Source organism: Leiobunum rupestre, chromosome 11, assembly GCF_980474605.1.
Source record: "Leiobunum rupestre chromosome 11, qqLeiRupe1.1.hap1, whole genome shotgun sequence".
In the NCBI taxonomy this organism is placed as follows: Eukaryota; Metazoa; Arthropoda; class Arachnida; order Opiliones; family Sclerosomatidae; genus Leiobunum; species Leiobunum rupestre.
This window is the reverse complement of record NC_143394.1, coordinates 49310552-49331952: the sequence shown is the minus strand read 5'-3', so window position 1 is coordinate 49331952 and position 21401 is coordinate 49310552. Positions and strand designations below refer to the sequence as shown.

At 36.3% G+C, this 21401-nt stretch overlaps 1 protein-coding gene across 4 annotated transcripts in view; it reads left to right on the top strand.

The window, feature by feature from the left end:
- The first annotated feature begins 12127 nt into the window (after window positions 1-12127).
- Window positions 12128-21401, top strand: part of rhea (Talin_middle and talin-RS domain-containing protein rhea) — a 29496-nt gene continuing 20222 nt past the window's right edge. For 3 of the 4 annotated variants that reach the window (XM_090162907.1, XM_090162902.1, XM_090162908.1), the window contains exon 1: window positions 12128-12241. The gene's annotated coding sequence lies outside the window, so the exon portion shown is untranslated. Of the gene's footprint in view, window positions 12242-12357; window positions 12571-21401 lie in introns of those variants that run through there. The other variant, XM_090162903.1, reaches the window with a different exon arrangement.

The following is a 21401-nucleotide window of genomic DNA, read 5'->3' as shown; positions in this document are numbered from 1 at the left end:
AACAAATAGGCGATCTTCCCGCGCAAAATAGGCTTATAAAACAATGGATTTGAAAACCTCAATTTGTTATCGTACTTAATATTTTGAAGTAATTATAATGTTCTTCGCGAAAGAAGTGTAGTGATACCTAATTTCGGTTATTTTTATGGTTGTAAAAGATATATGGTTGTAAGCTAATAATATAATAACCATGACTAGGCTTAATGACGAGTTTTCGTCGAATGAGGGTAGCGAGGCGCCAGAGTTTTTCTCGTGAGTTTTCCCGCTTTGAGACACGCCCATTTCTACGAGCTTCATCACGGCCGTAAAAAGCTTCCTTAGACATTCAAAGTGTATACCTAAATAGTTTCCTGGTCATACTTATTGTTATTACGTTACTTATGCATTAAGTTATAAATGTTTTTTTTATTTTACGCCAATTTTTAAAAGTGGTGATGTTTTAATGGTTTAATTCAGCACAGCGTCTAATTAGGCCCAAGGACGATAAAGGCCAGTGTCGAAAAAAGGTCGGTAAGGAAGTTAGCACTAATTCAATTAGTCTTTTCAGTATACATAAAGCCACGTAGCTCCTAAACTGCTGGATTTTCGTCTGCTAAGCAGACGCTTTGTGATTTATTATCGGTTTAGCAGATAAAAATCTTTAAGGCCTAGGTTTTCTTCCGCTTTTCACCCTTTAAATTTACTTTCCTGCCAAACAAATACCCTGGTGGTGTTCTGCTGTTGGCCTACCACCAGGGCGTTTGTTTGGATGGAAAATAAATTTAAAGGGTGACAGGCAGAAGAAAACCTAGGCCTTTAAACTTCTTAAAGGGAATATAACCTGCAAAGCAATCTTTATGGTAGAGCCCTTCAATTTTTCAAATTTCCCAGTACAGTGGCGCCAAACATTTTTAAAGCCAAAGGCAAGAGCGGCCAGAGCTACAAACGTTGGTGTTCCACACCAAATACCTGAGGTATTCCCTTTAACGTCATTCGCACTCAAAATAAACAGAACAAAACATTTCCCGAGCTATTCCTTATACTTCATCCGATACTGACAAGGAGACGACCCGAGGTGTTACACACCGATTTCGTTCAAACTCGGGGGATTGGTAGACCTTCATGTAACTTGAAAAATCCTAAAGGGAATTTATTCAATGGGCAACGGTTTTGCCATGGCAACGAAAAATGTTTTTGAAAACATAAAATGGAAATTTTTCCTATTTAAGCCATATCGGTTCATTTTCATCCATTTGGTTCAATTTGATCAAAATGTGATCAATTTTGATTTTTTTCGTCAATTTTTAACAATTTTTTTTATAATTTTGGTGTTTTGAAATTTGTTAAAATTTTTCACAGGGGGGGGGGGGGGTCCTAGGAATCGGTCCAAATCCCATGTTATTTTCAATGGGAAAATTTCAATTTTATGTTGTCAAAAACATTTTTCGTTTCCATGGCAAAACCGTAAGGGGCCCCCAAATAAATTACGTTCCTGATTCAATCTCTAAATTTTTCATCGTTAGGGTTAGGCGAAATATATATATTTTGACAGTCTAAAAGAAATATATTATATAAACCGTGAATTTTCAAAAACCCTTTATAGTTATGGAAATTAAGTTACATAATTACCATACCTATGGTTCCAATATTAATTTTCTGATGCAATCTTTTTTCGACAATGACTCTCTAGAACAGTTCCAGCATGGACTTGCAGTTTAGCTGATTAGTATATTATCGTCTTTGGTAGTAATAGATTTATCCCTGGGTATATTTAGACATTAAACCTTGATTGCGCATTAAAATCAGTACGGTGATAATTTTTGTTAATAGCCCTATAAATAAACGATAATTCATAGTCGATTATAGAGTTTTTGCTGCTGCGACTGGACATATAACTGATTTGTCTATGGTTTCTCTTTAAACTGCCAATATTTCCGAGAGCCAGGACCTGCAAGGTACTGTTTATATAGTGCTTGTTGACTTGGGCCTAAGGCGGTGCCTTGGGTAATTAGCCGAGCTGATTATTAAAATGGAAACTTTCATCTTGTAAACAGAACGTCGTGTTTCTGCTAAGCCTTAATAAGTCAAAAAAGCCAGCTATATAGTTAACAGGGAACACTCTTTGCCTACCTAACTACCTTACAGACAAAAAATTTCCCATTATTTTAATAAGCGCTATATAAACAGTGACTTGCAGGTCCTGCCTCTCGGAAACATTACTTCTTAGCGATTTTATAGAAGCGTGTATTTGATTTAAACAAGGAATTTTTACACTAATTTTCATCAACTATTTCCAATTTTCGATCTTGAAATAAAATAATTTTGCTATTATTTAGTTAATAATAATAATAATAAAATTCTTATTTTTTTCGGAAATACGTGATTTTATTTTGTGGTAATTTTACAGACCAAGGAAAAAAATGTACCAAGTATCAATTTTCGAACAATATTCATTTATTAATTATTCCAATTCAACCAAAAAGGATAACGCTTCTACAATTTCGTTTAACTTTAACACCCTAGGCCAAAATATCACTCAATAATAGCTAGGGAACGCTAGAAGGCTATTCTGTAAAAATTAAAAATTACAAAAAAATCTCTATCCGTCAAAAATGGCAATACGCCTGTGGAGAAGGGGCGGATATCGAAATATCAAACTATCGATTGTGTAAATTCAATTTTAAGTAGTGACTTTATCCGGTATTTGAGTCAAATCATAAACTAAATGCTTAAGCGGACGTAAAATACCTGTTTATATTTTGGTGCCCAAGGCTTAAATTGGCACCATCGACAGTATGTCCAAGCATTTCATTAAAATTACACTAACAATATAAGTAAAGTAAGTTTAAGAACCATTTATTTGTAAAGATAAAATTAAAGATACAATTTGGATATAGTAGCGCTAGCGAAAAATTAAAACTAAAAAATAAACTACTGCCAAATAAAAGTGACTCGTACCTTTGAAAGGAATAAAAACAGCAGTGTCGTTAAGCGAATCACTCGCGTTGAATATTGGAAAATTAATAAATAAATAAATTATTTCGCAAACAAATTACAGAATTTTCTGATGTTAAATAATTTGGAGGACCCATATATAAAATTTTGGAGGTCCCTTAAGACGACTTTTGGAGGTCCCTTAAGACGACTTTTGGAGGCCCCTCTCAAAATTTCAAGTAGGCCAAGGCCTACCTTGGCCTGTTGCTGGCACCGCTACTGTCCTTGTGACCTTCAGACCCCTACATTTACCATTATTTAAGTGTTCCTTGGGCCAGTTACCCCTTGCTCTCATTTTTTACTAGCCCAATGTGCTTGTCCCATTATTAGAAGAAATTGTTTACACAGTAACACAAGGCCCTCCCAGGCTTAATCTAACATCGTAATTATTGGTAAATATTTTTTTCTTAATTCTTAAAAATAGTTAACTTTAATTTAACACCGTACAATCAGATTTGCTTTGAACTTTCAGGTTGATAAGTTGCTTAACTTCCAGTCTCCGATTGACTAGCAATTATTAAACCGGTGAACCCCTACTTTTAGAATAAAAAAATAAACTGGTTTTTGACGGATCATGATTTCTTTGTCATTTTTCGTTTTTACAGAATAGGCTCCTGAGAACTAAACATAGTTTCGTAATAACTCTTAAAATCAGTTCGGGGATAGTTCTTGCTAATTGTCCTACTTTTGGTAGTTATGGTATAGCTTATGGTATAACTAGAGGCTAATTTTTTCTATCTAAATTAGGGCAATCAGCTTAAACTTCCATTAATTTAAATAATTTATACTCTAGGAATTACGCCATATAGCAAATAAGGATCGATAGCTCTCTTGAATTTGTTTTTTTATCGAGTGTCTGAACCCTAAAATGCTTACAAACATTATTTCTAATTTAGAAGTGAATGCTTTGTGACGGTACTCGGAAATTTTTAAATGGGAAATCTCAATAGCTTATTGATTTGCAATCGCCGAAAATGGCTCAATGCGACCTAAGCCTTTGAAACCTCAAAATCTAACTAATGAATTATTAGAAGTTACAATATTTTGTTTATCGGCTGATAAAGGACCATGGGCAGAAACAGAGCCTACCCTAGAATTTTAAAGGTGCCCTCAAATCGTACGAAAGAGGACTTCAAAAATTATGAATAGCGCTCGGCGAAAACATTTTAAAAATCTTAAAATTCTACTGAAATTTATCGCAAGGAGCATAGAGAATGAAATACCACATTTTGGTATCTTTAAGAAATGACAAGGGTCTAAGGGACCCTAAAAAATGGGGGGCTTTACACTAGCTTGGGTTAACTTACCAAATCTAAGGTTCCTATGATCTTGTAGGGTGCTGTTGGCTCGCGTGGCTTGCAGAGCTTGCCTCCACCCTACTTGTAACCCGGCCACGTGATTAATGGCTTTAAAAGTCGCTTGATGACTTAGGCCTAAGGTGGTGCATTGGGTATTAGCCTAACTGATTATTGTTACAAGACGTGTTCGCAATTTTTACAATAAAATGTTTTAAATCCATGAAGTATCAGTTATTTAATCAAATATGAATTTTTACCTCTCCGAGGGGACTTTGTACCCTAGGAGGGGTTATACAACCACCGTGTCTGTCTGTGGGTCTGTCTGTCAGGCCTGCGAACGCGTTCGCATTTTCGGGGCAAAGGGTAATCACTGCGTACGCAGTTTCTTAGAATCAGGGAAAAGGTTTTTCCAAAACGGCCCGTTTTTTGTTGTCATTGGGTGTATTATAAATATTTTTCAAAGTTGCGTTCGAACCCGTGCCCTCCTGCACGACAGGTGAGCATTCTACCACAGAACCACGGATACATTATACACCTAACTGAAAATTAGAAACTCTTCCGAGGAGAGGTATATTTTGGCTTGCCAACTTGTTAATAATTTTTTTATCACGGAAATGACTTAGGATAACCACATCATTTCGTTTCCAAAATAAAAGATGAAATATTTCGTAAATCTGTATCGAAAAGATTGGAATGTTTGCCTGTTAGTGTCTTCATTTGGGTGAAGGAGGTTGTTTTGTGGTCACTCTATTTAGTACTTTGTTTATTGATCGTGAGATATTCGCTCGTTGGTGGTTGGGGAGATCGGGCCGAACATTTGGGGCCGTGCCGCTTTATTGAGCAAATGAGAGTAGGTCCGAGAAAGAAATCTTGACTTCCAACGACAAAAAAATCGACAGAACCCTCCCCAGATTGGAATTATCGAAAATCCGCTATTCGAATCACTACAGACAGACTGTAACCTATCCCATGGCGACTAACTCCGCTACGAGGTAAGATCGAGATTAAAATCCAACGTCACGAGTGTGGAAGTGAAGAAGCTACTCGGGCGTCATTTATCCGCGTTCGTCGAGAAATACCCGCATTGCATCCTGCGTAAAAACGGCAAAACGGGGATGGCTAGAACAAGGCGATGAGTGGGGCTTGGGATAGGGGGCGCATTTTGAGTAAAAGCCGTCTGTCTGGCGCCACAGAATCCTCCCGGCCCCCAGTTGCTCCTTTTGCTACTTTCGGAGCAGAGTGACGCCATTTGCCCCCCCCCCCCCAACCCCTCCTCGGTTTTCCCTTTAACTCTTGATGCTTATACAACACTGAGGGAGAAGTGGGGTGAGGTGCAAAACTTTGGGAAGAATAAGAAGAATAATGTATAAGTTGGGGGTCCAAGACAAATTGCCCCGATTCCATCCTGAAAAGAAGGGGACGCTGCGGAGAACTGGGATCGAAAATGGGACCCCCTTTTCAGGATGTTGGCCAGAGGGGAGGGGTGGGATTGGAGACGCAGTGATCCATCCATCCTATAGGATGCGTTTCCGGAGAGCCCGCACGAGAGAGAGAGAGAGAGAGAGAGAGAAATGACTATAAAGCAATGCCCATTAGAAGCCTGTTTGACCCCAAAATTCTCGATATTCCGTAGTTCTATTTTAGCTCTCATTTTTGATCATTTTCTCCGGAGGCATTTTTTTTAAACCCCTTCGATCTGGATCGCTCTAATAACTTCTTTATTGATAGTTGAGTTCTTCTGTTAGAATTGACGTTTTAATGCTCTGTTAATATCGACTTTTGCTAACCTTATCCCCAACTATATTCCATCGCAAAAAGATACTAACAGAAATATATAAAATTTATTGAAGTATTCATATTCTTCCGCTATTGTTATTCCCTTGAAACACCCAAATTCGGAGGATTCTGTTAATTTTTTTCAAAATACTGTTTATAAAAGAAACACGCATTTTCCTTCTCAAATTTTAGAAGACTTTTTGTTTCGTAGTTGCCCGATTTCCTTCTCAATTTTAGAAGACTTTTTGTTCCGTAGTTGCCCGATTTCCTTCTCAATTTTAGAAGACTTTTTGTTCATAGTTGCCCGATTTCCTTCTCAATTTTAGAAGACTTTTTGTTCATAGTTGCCCGATTTCCTTCTCAATTTTAGAAGACCTTTTGTTCATAGTTGCCCGATTTCCTTCCCAATTTTAGAAGACTTTTTGTTCATAGTTGCCCGATTTCCTTCTAAATTTTAGAAGACTTTTTGTTCATAGTTGCTCGATTTATCAAAGCTGGAGAGTTTATGTTCAAACTGAGCCACTTCTCTCGTCAAGGATACCTTAAGTCTGCAAAGTTGTTAGTTTTCTGATGAAAAATTATCAGATGGCCGTTTTAATGTGAAAATTTTAACATTTATTTGGCTTATTCTGCACTGTTTCAAAGTTTTCACTTTGCATAAGATTTTGTTCTCAACATTTCCGTAGACAGGGCAACGAAATAAATAATGTGGATCATGAAATAGTTTTTAAGTCAACTGCGTGTCTTCCCGAAGAAATTCTAGCGCTAATGACATCGAAATATTATTAGGAATGAGAATTACTACGCTCATAAACTATTCGCTTGTTCCGGAGTATTAGGGCTACTCTTTTTACTCCTTCTGAAAAGGAGGCGTCAAGAGAGTAAATCGAATTTTGTCGTCTACTAGCCAGAATTTATCTTCTTAAAAGGCCACATGTAGCCGTTTTGGAAAAACGTTTTTACTCCGACTCGAACTTTTGGCCACCACAGAATCGGAGAAAAATGACGTCATATCGTTACTCTTCTTACTCTACTCAGAAATCCCGGAACAAGCAAAAAGAAACCACCAAGTCTTCAAGCGATCAGAAGTTATACCCAAGGAAACGGTCCAGGGCTCATAATTAAAAATCTGTATTTGTTATTAATTATAAATTCTCATTTTACATAGCCTATGCAGGGCTTCTTAGAAGATGATAATTATAATGACCTTGAACCATGTCTTCAAGGTCAATAGTTTCAATTAGAAAGGTGAAATTTTTCAAACACTTTATTTTGGATGACCTTGAACTTTTTCTTCAAGGTCATTGAATACATTATCTCCAGAACCACTAGGTTCGAAATCTCAACTCCAATTAGAAAGTAGGTTTCCATTATGTTTTAGTGTATTTGTGATCTACAAATATTTTTTAAATATCATAGTTGAAAATAGTACTCTTACATTTTTGTGAATTCCATTTTAAACGATGTTTGAACTTATATGTTTGTGGTGGGTCAAAGAAATTCACATCTCTGCTACCAGGTTTAACAGAAACTAGAGCTGATTAACACAAGTTACGTTAAAAACAAGGCATAGCAGTTGTTAGCAGATTATTTTAGATTAAGTTCATATTCCCTTTAAGGAAAAAAAAGTTTGAGAAATATATATATATACTGTTCATAAGAGAAACACGCATTATATATATATAATATATATAACTGTGTATTGAAATGTAATTTTTACTAAATTAAAATTCAGCGTGTTCTTCCTTGCACAAGTACACAAATATCATATATTATTCATTGAAAATATATTATAAGTCAACTACTTATAAAAAAACTGAAAAGCCTACTTTGGGAACTTATTGTTATCATGTTCTTATTGCAATTCGAGCGTCTTGTTCTCTTTTCAAATACACTTCTCATAATGTAATTTATTTACTTAATGAAGGCGTTTCCCTTTAGTATTTTTCATGATACATGAAGGTCAGCTAATCCCCCGAGTTTGAACAAAATCGGTGGGTTACACTTCGGGATGTCTCCTTGTTAGTCATTTAGAGAAATGTAATGTCATAAGAATATAGCTAGAAAAATAAAGTGTAAATATAACCATAAGCGTATAAAGGTAATTTTCAAGTAGATTTTATTAAGCCAACTTTAGTCAAGTTCCAAAAAAAAAGATTTTTATTTATTCAACCACTCCATTCATTACGCATCGATAAAACAGGCTCAGCAAATCCAATGCTATTAAGTAGAGTACCTGTCCATTGGTTGGGGGAGAACGACCAATGTAAACCAATATAGCGAAAACAACATTTACGTCAACATCAATAACGCTCGCGTCTCCAATCTCTATAGCCGGATAACAACTTGAAAAGGTTCCCTTTCGGCGTACGAGCCGATGTCTAGAAATCGATTTAAATCGTACAGATGGATAAAAAATGGAAATGGTACTAGAAACATTTTTCTATCTTTCTCGGAGCGTCATCGCTTCTTACAGCTTTATCCATCAAGCGTTTTCTGCCGCCACCAATCCTCCCTCGCTCCGCAGCGTCCGAGATTTTTCCGCATCGTCGTTTAGTCCCGCCCTCTATCGTCAGCCATTGGCCCTATCCTTCGGTAGGCAGAGCCATCCTACGGGCCAATCAGGAAGTAATATCTTGTCCCTTTTCTCGGGAGAAAAAAAAAAGCTCGAGACTGTGGGCGCCGCTTTTCCTCGCGACACAAGCGTAAATTATAATTTGATTACCAAATCTTTTGTATTGTCAACGGGGCGAGCCTTGTTCGTAGCTACGTACGGTGAGATATCGTTTTGCTAGGAAAGGATTCTTCTCCTATCTACGATTCTTCGCGCCGTTTTCCGCTCGTTATAATATGGCGCAGATTTATAGAGGGCTTTTCTATAATTTCCTACTTTAAAAGATAAATTCTGTCCGTTAAGATTTTAAATTATACCATTTCGCTTCTATAAATGTGATCCTCTCGGATGAGGGGAACGTTTCTCGTTCTCAAATTTCGTCGTTTACGATTTCACTTTATGAAGACTTACGGGTTATTAAATAATAATTTTAATAGAAGAATTAGATTCATAAAACGTTGTATAAAACATTTAGATTATGCACATTTAATTTTTATAACAGCCGTCGAAACAGGATCTAATTATTTTAAGGTTCGTGAAACGCTGGTAGTCGGCTTCTCCCTGAACATTGGTGTATTGCGGTTAGAGAACTTCTACAGGCGCCAGTAGGCCAAAAATAGCCTTGATTAAATTTTTAAAAATATAGTAAATATTTAAACTAGTAAATAGTAAGTAATATACTATAGAGACAGATACTTCATTGTTTTAAATAAACTTTTATTAAAAAATAATATTGGGGAAGCTTTTAGAGCTCACTCGCTCCTTTCCAACCCTTAGATAGATATTCTTTTTTAATAAAAGTTTATTTTAAACCATGAAGTATCTGTCTCTAAACTCTCTATTATTCTATAGTATATTACTTACTATTTACTAGTTTAAATTAACCATGGTTAAATTTTGCGTTTATGATAGTAAATATTTGTTATTTTGAAATTAATTTTGGTCTATATTGTAAAATATAATGGGAAAGGCAAATTAACACCTAATCTAAGAAATAGTAATAACTTTATAATTTATTTAAATATACCAAATTAAATATTAATTAATATTAAATTAAAATAATATTAATACTATTTGATTGGTAATGTGGGTTATAATACCAAAAGAAGATAATTTGTGTCACATTTTGGAAAATGTCTTGAATAATGGGTCAACACGAAATAAAATAAAAATAATAATCAGTTAAGTTAACGCCCTTGGCATGACCTTAGGACAAAGTTATCTAGCGAATTTGAACGCCATTAATTCAGGTGGCTGGGTGATATTGCGTAGGAGGGTAGTGGCAAGCCCTTCATGCCACACGAGCCAACAGCTCCCTACACTCACTATTACCATCTTAGCATCCACCAAACTTCAAAATCCCCCTTAAAGTTCATTATCAGAGCAACCGAGAGCTGGCCAGGGCCCCGGAAAAATAATATTCCAGAGCCCCAAGAGAGCCATTGTTCCTTAAGATAAGTATACGATTTCGGGAAGAAGCTTTGGAGAAAGGCTCAAACTCTGGCCCTCCAGGCTACATGGGCCCTGGTAATTATTATTATTAATTTGTATTCCCCCTTCATCGTATTAAGTATCATTTGAAAATTTTTAATTTTTATTTTCATCAGGATATCAAAATATTGTCTTAAAGCGTTTTCCATTTCATTGCTCGAGATTCGCTCCGGATCTGTCTCTGACGTCATAGATCTCGCCCCAATCGACTAGAGTAAAACCGCAATGGAACATGCAACTAACGTATTCCCACTTTTTGTTGTTTTTTCTTAGTAATTTGAATTTTCGCGTCTTGGTCTGCCATTTTGACAAAAAATCTAAAAGGAACACGCAAAAAATTTGCCCGAATCTTGATCTCGATCCCTTGATCTGTTGAAATCGGCAGATCGGTTTTGGGCGATCTCGGAGCACCCGAGAGTGGGGAATGGAACTTGAGCGGAGCAGATCCGAGCACCCAAATGGAACACAAAATGTTGATCAGAGCGATCTAGAGCGCTTCAGAGCAGTCAAATAGAAAACGCTATTAATGATATAGTAACCACGATACATTTTCTCATTGGTTGTGGTAATGTAAAAAAAATGTATATGCTATTTCTTAATTACGTCCTTAAGAAATTAATATTACTCTAATTCACTAATTAGTTTATTACATCCTGCACATAATGAGCCTAAAGGAAATAAATATGAGCGTACGTTTCAAAACGCAAAGTGGTCGATAGTTCACATTAGTAAGGGTAGATGGCGACCCTAGTTCCGTATACCCGACTTCGATTTTCGCTCGACAAAGTACTGTTGTTGAGCCAAGAGGAGCGACTAAATGTAGCAACGGTTCCCAATGTCATTGGCTGCGGATTTTCATCTTGTTTCTTTTCCGTATACATTTTTGGGTTATGTTAGGTTAATTAAGGTGATGTTATGTTCGGATAAATTAGGCTACTCTAATACTAACGAGTCTAAGGTCTGTTTTTTGTTTCAAAGATTACTTTGGGTTGTGAAGGCCTTAAGCCAATAAAATGTGGGAATCGCTGCTACGTTTAGTCACTCGTGAGTCAGGGGGGAGTGTTGCGTAATATTGTACAATATTTTTTTTAAACGAGTTTCTGAGAAGCCGGGATGGAAACCCGATAATTTTATTAGAAAAGCTCACTATTATTCTTAAATTCTAAAGAAATGTCGTGTGACACAACTGAGTCATGGTTTTTTTTATTAACAATGGATACTTTTTGATAACTTTATTCTGAATGGTGTTCTAAAGTAATTAAAAGGAAAAATTAGTACGAGTTTAACCTTGAAGACATCCACTTCTAATTTTAGTATTTAAATTATCAAAATTAGCTTATGGATAAAATAGCTACACGCATGAAATAGTTTTTGTAGTTATACGGATATGCGCTGTTACGGTAATTTTGATTTAACAACAATCATTAGTATGCCACAAATGTAAACAAAAACACATGGGCGCGTGACGTCAACAAATCAGTAATTTTACTTACGATTGTAAGCCAAACATTTCAGTTACGACTTACTATTAGTACATTCAAACTGTGCCCTAGTTTAATTTTAGACTAAGAATCATTAGAAATCATCACTTTGTCAATCGACTTCCATATAAACATAAAATAACGTTGAAATGTTATTGAGGACGCACAGGGCGAAAGCGTTTTCCTTATTTGGCGCGTAATTATGGGGGTCATGCCGGAAAGCCCGCCTTTTACGATTATCTAAAGATGTTTCTTTAGGAGAATTGTTTGGATTTGACGAAATTGTGGCGTTAGTTACGTACATTAAATTAAAACTCTAGTCCAGTCATATTTCGTTTCCTACTATCAATCTCGCGGTTGAAAAACTCGTTGAGTAATTTTTATTTCGGTAAAAAGGCGAAGATTTTGTAACCTTCTCGCCCGTTTTTAGTTTTCATCCTTTTAGGGGAGGGAAGCCAAGACTTCCGGCGCTGTGACGTCACTTAGCTTTTTAACGCCATTTTGATATTGTGAGGGTGTGCCATCGTCGCGAGCGGTGATCCGTCGAGTTAACTATTTGTAATCCCATTTTTATATCATTTTTCAAGCTCTACGACCGATTTTTAAAGGTAAAATTAATTCATTTTTCGTTCGATATTGATTAATTTTAGCGATAATGCCTGTAAAGTTAATGGGGTTAGTATGTTTCGGCAGCTTTCGCCGACCGAAACTAGGCCTATGCCGTACGTGAAAGACGCTTCTACTCTCAGTTCTCTGGCCGAGATCGCGTTATTTTAATTCCGCCAACAATGTTCTAGGAGCCGTACAATCCTTAGGACTTGGTTGCTCACGAATTTTCCAAACTGTATAGTCGTCTTTCGCTTAATGATAAGCCTGGGCTAGATTTCTTTCGCGTTAATTTACCAACATTAAAACACAGCGCTTTCAGAAGTTGTAGGTAAGCCTTAATTTTGACTTGGTGTTGTGTAAAACAAAACCAATACCGGTGCTTCTTAAATAACTCGTTAACCTTTTGAACTCTCTCACTGTTGTCATTTGATACGTTTTATATCGCGAAAGCGAAGAGAGGCGAGAAACTAAACTGCACTAATTTGGTCAATTATTAATTTGTCAAATCTAAAATTGTTCCATGGTAACCAAAATATGGTTTATTTGTAACCCAGCTTTAGCCTAAAACCACATATGATAAGGATTATAAATTTTAAAGAAAAATTACTTGCTCCTAATCTTTTTCTTTTTAAATAGTGACAGTACAATGTACAAAAGTTAAATTTATGAAACCATAAAATTTTTCAAGATTTAAGTGACTGAATTGTTTTAGATTTGGTGTCTTTACTAATGTAGTGGAACAGTTTCTTTAAAATTTAAATGCGTAATTAATGTAGGATTTGTTAGTATTCTGATAATTAATTAACCCGTGATGTATTTAAATCTCATGACCTCCATCGTAAATGCACGCCTTTAAACCACACAAAATAATGAATAATTAAAACTAGCTAAATATTTAAGGACGTACTTATTTATCTGCTCTATTGAATTGAATTGATTGCGTAAAATTTTTGAAGTACAGTTTATTTAACTGACCATATGTAATAGTAAGTTTTGAAAACTGCTAATTTAACCTAACTTAACTTTTGCCACGTTAGTATTATAACTAAATATAAATATCAAAATAGAGCTTTGTAATATAGTACTTGGTAAAATACTTCCATAAAAACAAGTCTAAAAAATGGGTTCGACCAGGAAATAAAAAGTAGTAAACGTGGATCATCCTTATAAAGCTATAGGAATGTAATTGCGTCTATTGAGTTATATAGATTTTTGACTTGGAATGCCCCATTATTCACTATCGGGGCTGAGTTCCATTAGAGAAAATTACGAATGGAGAATTTTCTTTAAGCTGGCCAGGAGATAATCCCTCAAAACGGCAGGGAAGGTTTTTTTACTGCTATGGATTTCGATTTATGAAACTACTAAATTACATCTCGCGTTCGAACGGGACTCTCCTCTTCCGTCGCCCCCCCCCCCCCCCGAGTCCCCTGGTCGTCTGCGTTGTCACGGCGCCACTGGGTCGCCTGCATGTCGCCCCCTCCCCTCATCCTCCTTTCATCCCTGGGATGGAGGCTTCTTCCCCGCATCTCTCCCTTCCTTATGGATTCCTCCCCCTTCTCTGGCTCCATCCTGCTCCTCCTTTTTAGATATTAAAGGTCTCTCTCTCTCTCTCTCGCTGTACTTTCTTCATCCTTTTCATAAGTTTGAAAAATATTTTTTAGTTCATTTCCCTCCTCGTCCCTTCACGAAAATGAAAAAGGAATTAATGTTGCGTAAGCTTTTCCGTACAACCACGAGTCGATAAATTTCTCTAAATACATTGCTATCTTTGAAATATTTTTTTTTTTACGATATGGGTTGTATTAATTATTTGAAATATACCAAACGGTTCGTACACGACCTGGAAAACCTGGAAAAGTCAGGGAATTTGAAAATGGTTTCAAAAGGTTCGGGAAAAGTCACGGAATTTGAAAATGGTTCCAAATTGTCAGGGAATAGTTAGGGAATTTGAAAATGATTCCAAAATGTCAGGGAAAAGTCAGGGAATTTGAAAAGGATTCCAAATGGTCAGGGAATAGTTAGGGAATTTGAAAATGGTCCAAGAAAGTAAGGGAATTTTAAAATGACCCCAAAAAAATCAGGCAAATACATTTTTGAAAGATGTATTAAAAATATTCAAGATTTTATCTCAGGCTCAAAACATTAATTTATTCTACAAAAAGGGTCTGGGTAAATTTGGCAATTTGGTCAGGGAAAACCTGGAAATGTCAGGGAATTTAATTCCGGAAATTTTGAATGAACCCTGTACCATACTGATATTTGGAATTTACTAGATCGTGATCAGTAAATGAAAATGAATTAATGTTGCGTAAGCTTTTCCGTATAACCACTAGTCGATAAATTTCTCTAAATACATTGCAGGGTTGCCACGGAATTCCTGGAAAAGTCAGGGAATTTGAATGTGGGTATAAAAATCAAGGAGAAGTCAGGGAATTTTAAAAATTAGTCTAAAAATCAGGGAAATGTTAGGGAATTTAATTTCGGTGGCAAATAGGAAACTTTTACTAAAATATAGGTAAAAAAACAAAATTTTGGCGCAAAATAAGTCAGGGAAAATCTCCGGAGATAGTCAGGGAAAACCTGGTAAAGTCAGGGAATTTGATTGTGAAAAAACTTGTTTTTTAAGATATGGGTATATATTTTTTATTTATTTATTATTTTTTGTTATAATAATCAGCTAGGCTAATACCCACGGCACCACCTTAGGCCTAAGTCATCGAGCGACTAAAGCCTTTAATTCAGATGGAGATGGCTGGGTTACAATGCGTAGGAGGGTGGTGGCAAGCCCTTCATGCCACGCGAGCCAACAGCTCCCTACACTAACTATTACCGTTCATCTCAACAAGTTTATCTGTTATATTAATTATTTTAAATATATACCAGTACGGATATTTGGAATTTAGTAGATCCTGATCAGTATGTGTTAGACAAAGGTTAAAACGCCTACTTTGATTGTGTAGGGGCTGCTTGGGAGTGATGTAGAAATTTACGTGATGTTAATTTCCTTTCCAACAGTTGGCGTTCCTTTGTGTTTAATTAACTCAAGAATCAAATACTGGGTTGCCATAGATAATTTGTAAATAGACCTAAAAGGTCAAGGAATATTAAAAAGTTGGGAAATTTCATTTTATCCGGGGAATTTCTTAAAAATATAAGTAAAATATAAAATGAATAAGTATTGCGAAGATAATTTTTCAATTTGCATTTGTTGACCAGTGCCGTCTTTACCATTGGGCAAATAGGGCACTGCCCTAGGGCCCCAAGATTCTGGAGGGCCCCATTTTCAACTTTTGTAAGGTGAAAAAGATGAATCTTACAAATATTGTTTTTCACATTTTTTAAATTGTAGTATTGTCTATTTACATTTTACAAATTTTTAAACTATCTAAAACATGTCTTTTCGTGATATAGACGGTGTAGACCGTCGCATTTTTTATTTGAACCAATATTTGAAGATTAGGGCGACGATGGACTTTGCATTGGAGGTTAAAAGCCTAGTTTTTCTTCTGCCTTTAAATTAGGCCACCGGGGTATTTGTGCTCCAATAAGTTAATTTAAAGGGGGACAGGCAGAAAAAAACCTAGGCCTTTAAGAAATTGTCTGGAATTATTAGGGGCCCCGCGTATCGCTTTGCCCAGGGGCCCCCAATCACGTAAAGACGGCCCTGTTGTTGACTGATTATAGTTTATAATTATATTAATAAATAATTACAAGTCAATAATAAATTTCAACGACAATAGATGGCGTTTGAAAAGTATAACTTCATGGTACCAGCAGTTCATATTTTCGTAGTTCTTGGCAGGGTTGGACATAAGGCAATTAGAGTCACGGCATTTGACTACTAAAAGCGAGGGGCTAACCACTATTAGAAAGTCTGTACACCGGATTACGCTTAGATTAGCACTGCCAAAGGCAGGGACTTCAAAGATTACGCGTATTCCCATTAGTACAGTCAAAGCTACGGCTCTGTACACCGATTACGCGGAGTGATCAGCCCCTCGACTAAAATAAATTCTCTGACTACTGAAATTAATCGAAATCTGGGGGCTCACTAGTCAATTTGACTAGTGGAATATTTACCTAAATATTCATAAATATTGGCGAATATGGAGTATCATAAATTCATCATTCATCAATCCCATTTTGTTTAAAAAAATTGTGATCGGCCAAAGTTTTAATAAACTCCTATTTTAATTCTGACTGGTTAAACAAAATGTAGGCTTTTCTTCTGGTTTTTATACCCAAATTTTAAATAAATAATTAATAATCAGCTAGGCTAATACCCAAGGTACCACCTTAGGCCTAAGTCATAAAGCCATTAATTCAGGTGGCCGGGTTACAATCAGCGCCGTACCTAGTCCAAATGGCGCCCCCAGAACCTTAACTAGAAATTTTTAAATTTTTAATATCTAATTTAAATGAAAATCATCGATTTTGCGCCCCTAACCTTTTGTCGCCCTGGGCCCCTGCCCCTCTCGCCCTACCCAAGGGAGGTTCTGGTTACAATGCGTAGGAGGGTAGTGGCAAGCCCTTCTTGCCACGCGAAACAACAGCTCCCTACACTCACTATTAACATTATCCTCAACAAGTCTTTATGGAAGGGGAAACCGAAGAACTCGTGGGAAAACCCCTTAAACCAGCGGGGAGAGAACTTGCAAACTCAACGCGGAAGGAGTTTCACCCAGTGCCGAAAGCTGGGATCGAACCCGGCTTCTCTCGCTGCGAGGCGAAAGTGCTAACCATGGTTCTTGGTTACTTTTACGCGTTCGTGATTACTTTTACTCCTTCTTGGCTAACGGTAAACCAAAACCCAGGTCAGATACAAAATTCATTCATTCAGCAAATTTTATTTTCTGCTTAGAACTTAGAGATGAAATTGTAAGGGGCGTGAAATACGTGGTTACCCAACAGGTTATAAAGCGCGTACCCGTTTTTTTATTTTTATCCAAAAAAAAATATCTTTTTAATCCCACGTTTCAATGTAGGTCTTTAGACGCGTGGGCTCCTCTGAAACGACTTCGGGTTGGCTTACGAAAGAGAGGAACGCCGTAGGCGCACCCTGCTGGAACTGTCTCGCTTCCCTGAAGTACCGCGAATAAATATTACTTAACGTTTCCTTTAACGCTATTTCGTATGTTCTAATTGCGGTTCTGACTGTATATGGGGATGCGTCGATACCTGTCGCTCCTACCAAGGTTACTCCGTTTGACCCCGCCACTCCCGCAGACTTTACTCTATCGCCGCCTTTCATTTCACCATCTGGTAATAATCCAAACAGTCCACGACTACTTTATAGGGCCTAATTATGCCGTTAAATTGAACCTAGTGCCAATTGAAGTTGTCAGAAGTATGAAGGATATGTATATGGAATTTAGCCTTTAATAACAACTGCGTAGCGAAGCGCCCTTAATTAGGTTAATTAAAATTGTTTGCTAGTGAAATGAATTTTGGTCCTCCACACCCTAAATTGTGCGCGTGCGTAAGACTCGAAAAGTACTGGTGATTTTGAATTTTAATTTAGGTTATTTCTTTAAAAAGGGCTTGTCAAAGCGAAATAAATATTTTAAATACGGCACATTTTTCATTAGTAGAAAAAATATAGATATTTATTTAGTTTTTCTCTAGGGGCGGGCAAACGTGCGAAATTTTCGGGTGGCCCACACGTGCGGATGATTTTTCCACGTCGGCCTTTTAAGGCTGGTTTTCACTGCGCGGTTTTTTTTCCGCCTTCGTATTTGCGCGTTTCCAATTTTCGGCACGACGGAATTTTCGTCTTCTTGATTCCGGAAAATATGCGCGAATGGATATGCTAATTACGTATTTTGTACGTGGGAACTGGGAATGTAATTAGCCTTTTCAGTGTACATAGTTCTGTTACAATTTGGCGTACGGGATTTCGAATCTCAAAATGATTTCAGAAATCAGAAACTGATTTTGAGATTTCAGAGTGCAATTTTCGTTTTGATTTCTTGTTTCTTTTTACACACACAGGGTGAAATGCCTTCCTATAAATTCCTTTATTTTCACCCATTTTCCTATATTTTCCTATAATTTCAAAGTCTTTTGAAAATGAAAGTACTTTTTTAGACGTGTCATAGAACAACTAGTTTTCGAACAATATCTTGAAATGTCCGGGCTTTGTAAATCCGCCAAGTGATCCAATACTGCAAGAAATAGCATTGTACAGAAAATTATCATTATTCTAAGTGATTCGAGTCAAAGTATACCGATACTCAATAATTACCTTATTATTTTCCCTATATTTTCTGTATTTAGCCTATTTATTTTCCTATATTTTCCTATAATTCCAGGGTTGGCCAAAAACCGGCTTTTTTAAAAATTGAAAAATCCAGTATGGTAAATCCGGCTGTAACCGGTGGTTTAAACCGGTTAAAACCATTAATAAAAAATGAGAAAATTGCTTATATCAAGCCCTCATTGCTCAAATTTCCCGATTTAAAAATTACGTTTACCTTTACATTGTGAGGTATCGCAGACTTATTTACCCGCTTTTATACCCTAACATGGCAGCGTATTTTCACGCGCAAAATTAATTTTAAGATACCCTAATTGCTTATATGTTAGCTCTCATTACTCGCGACAAAAAGTGAAGGTTAAGTTTTGTTAATGTTTCTAATTAATTTCTCAATTTTTTTATAAAAAAAAGTGGTTTTAACCATGGATTTTATTTGGTGGTTAAATCCGGCTTACACCAGGGTGGTTTAATCTAGTCTGGCTGGCTCTTGCCTACCCTGTATAATTCGCCCCTAAAATTCCTATTTTCCTATAAACCTTTCAAAGCTTTCCCCTGGTCACCCTGCACACAATCCTTAAGCGATTTGTGTGTAGTGGGAGCCGATGCCGATCGGTGGGGTGGCGAAGTGGTTAGCACTAGGGATGCACCGATATACCGGCCTATTTTTCTAATATCGGTATGGGCCAAATCGGCTTAGACATATAAAAATAAGAAAATTCTCGATTAACTAAGGATAATATTTTATATTATTGGCCGCGCCACGTACGCCAGACTTCAGTTAGAACATAAATTTTTTTAGACAGGGGGTTACGAGTGTAAACAAATACAGAATAACGATATTGGATTTGTGATAGAAAATATGTATCAGGTAAAATCAGAAGTAAATGAACCGAAGTTATCGAAATAGCGTTCAGAATCGGAGGGCGTTTTCCTTATGAAAATCGAGTCAAATAAAAGCTAATTTCCATCCCCGTCTTTTGACGCGATAAATTGCAGTGGGTATAGCTATTTATAAACCTATGTATAAAAAATGGTTTCATAAAAACAAAAACGGTTTTTTTTTTACCTAGGAGGAGCGCGCAAAATTTCCAATTCGAGGTAAAATTGTAACTTCATAAGGAAAACGCCTCCAACATGGGGAGTATAGCAGTCTGATAACTTCGGTTCATTTACTTCAGGTAAAATGAAAATAAACATATTCGGATATGCGCTGGCAAACTTTTTTCATGAAAAATTTGAATAAAATGGTTTTACAGTGTACTGAACCGTCTTTTACAATGATTTTATCATATACACTACTGTTGTGATAGATAATTTTGTTAATATCGGCCACGTATAGCCGATATATCCCCACTGGTTTAAGTGGTTTTCCCCCTAGATCTTCGATTTCCCCTTCCATAAAAACTTGTTGAGGTTAACGGTAATAGATAGTTAGTAAAGGGAGCTGTTGGCTCGCGTGGCATGAAGGGCTTGCCACTACGCCTTTTAACCCGGCCACCTGAATGAATGGCTTTAAAGTCGCTTGATGACTTAGGCCTAAGGTGGTGCTTTGATTATTATAACCCTCCAAGAATTAGGCTTAGAAGGGCCAGGGATATCTCAATCGAAAGGAAATATCACGCCCTAGGTAGCCCCTTATGGTTCTTGGACCATTTATCAATTTTATTGTTTTTTTTGCGATATTCGACTTTAAATCTACTTAAATTAAGACCGACTTGGCTGAAGATTTAGTTAGTGCTGATCACTTTGGAACTACATTTACGGTTGCATTAAGAAATTTTAATTTTAAATAAGATTTTTTGTTAATTCGTGGGACTCCACAACCCTCCTACGCACTATTGTCATTTTGGAATTTCGTACCAATTGATACATTCGCCATCTAACTCCAAAAAACATTGACGATAAACTAATATGTTTAATTTAAATTCTAAAATATTCGTTTGACTAAAGCAGTAGTAATAGCAGGGCCCCCAGAGGTCCTATAATTCCTATAAAATCCTATATTTTGGAAAATGTCCTATAACATCCTATATTTTTGATATTTTGCCCATTTCAAATCCCGCCTCTCAGTTAAATTGCTAGATTTAGCTACTAGTATATTTTTGTTATAAAATTTTTAAATAGTTACTATTTTTTTTATTTCACTAGGTATAGATTTTGTTTTTAAATGCACAAAGCTGGTAAATGAAATAGCATATATAGTCCTAGAAAATCCTTTAATTTTGAAAAAATAGTCCTATAAAGTCCTATATTTCTAGAAATTTAATCCTATTTTTTCCTATAAAAAATTTAAGATTTGCAATAGATATTTCTATAAAATAAAATGAAAATACAGATAAAATATAATATGTTGCTCTTACGTCACAAGACACTGCTTTATTTGTATATTCTTCGCACGCGCCATTTGCACGCGCGCCCGAACGAACTATATTCCTCTGGCGAGTGTAGCGTGCGCGCGTAGACTTTAAAAAGTAAGAGCCACGTTTAAACAAGAAGGCCACGTTACTTTATAAAAAGAACTATTGAAAATAAAATTGAAAAAACCAATTGTAAATGGTACAACCCTATGTTTTGTGGTGGAAAATGAACCAGTGTTTCACTGGTAACGCTACTGGGACTAAACCACATATAATACGTAACATAATTAAACTTATTAAAGAAATAAGGAGTGTATACTTTATTTGTAATTTATTTAATTAAAATAAATTTACCCGTGGTTACGTTACTGGTATAAATTAAAGTAAATTTGGCCGTTTTCTGACCTAAAAGAAATATTAGGCGTAAACTATTCGCTAGTTTTGGAGTAATTTGTAAGAAGTAGGTAGTTTGTGGTTAAATTTGTATTCTTTTCGTCCCAAAGCGAGCGAATAGTTTTGGCCTATTTTCAAAAATGGTCAGAA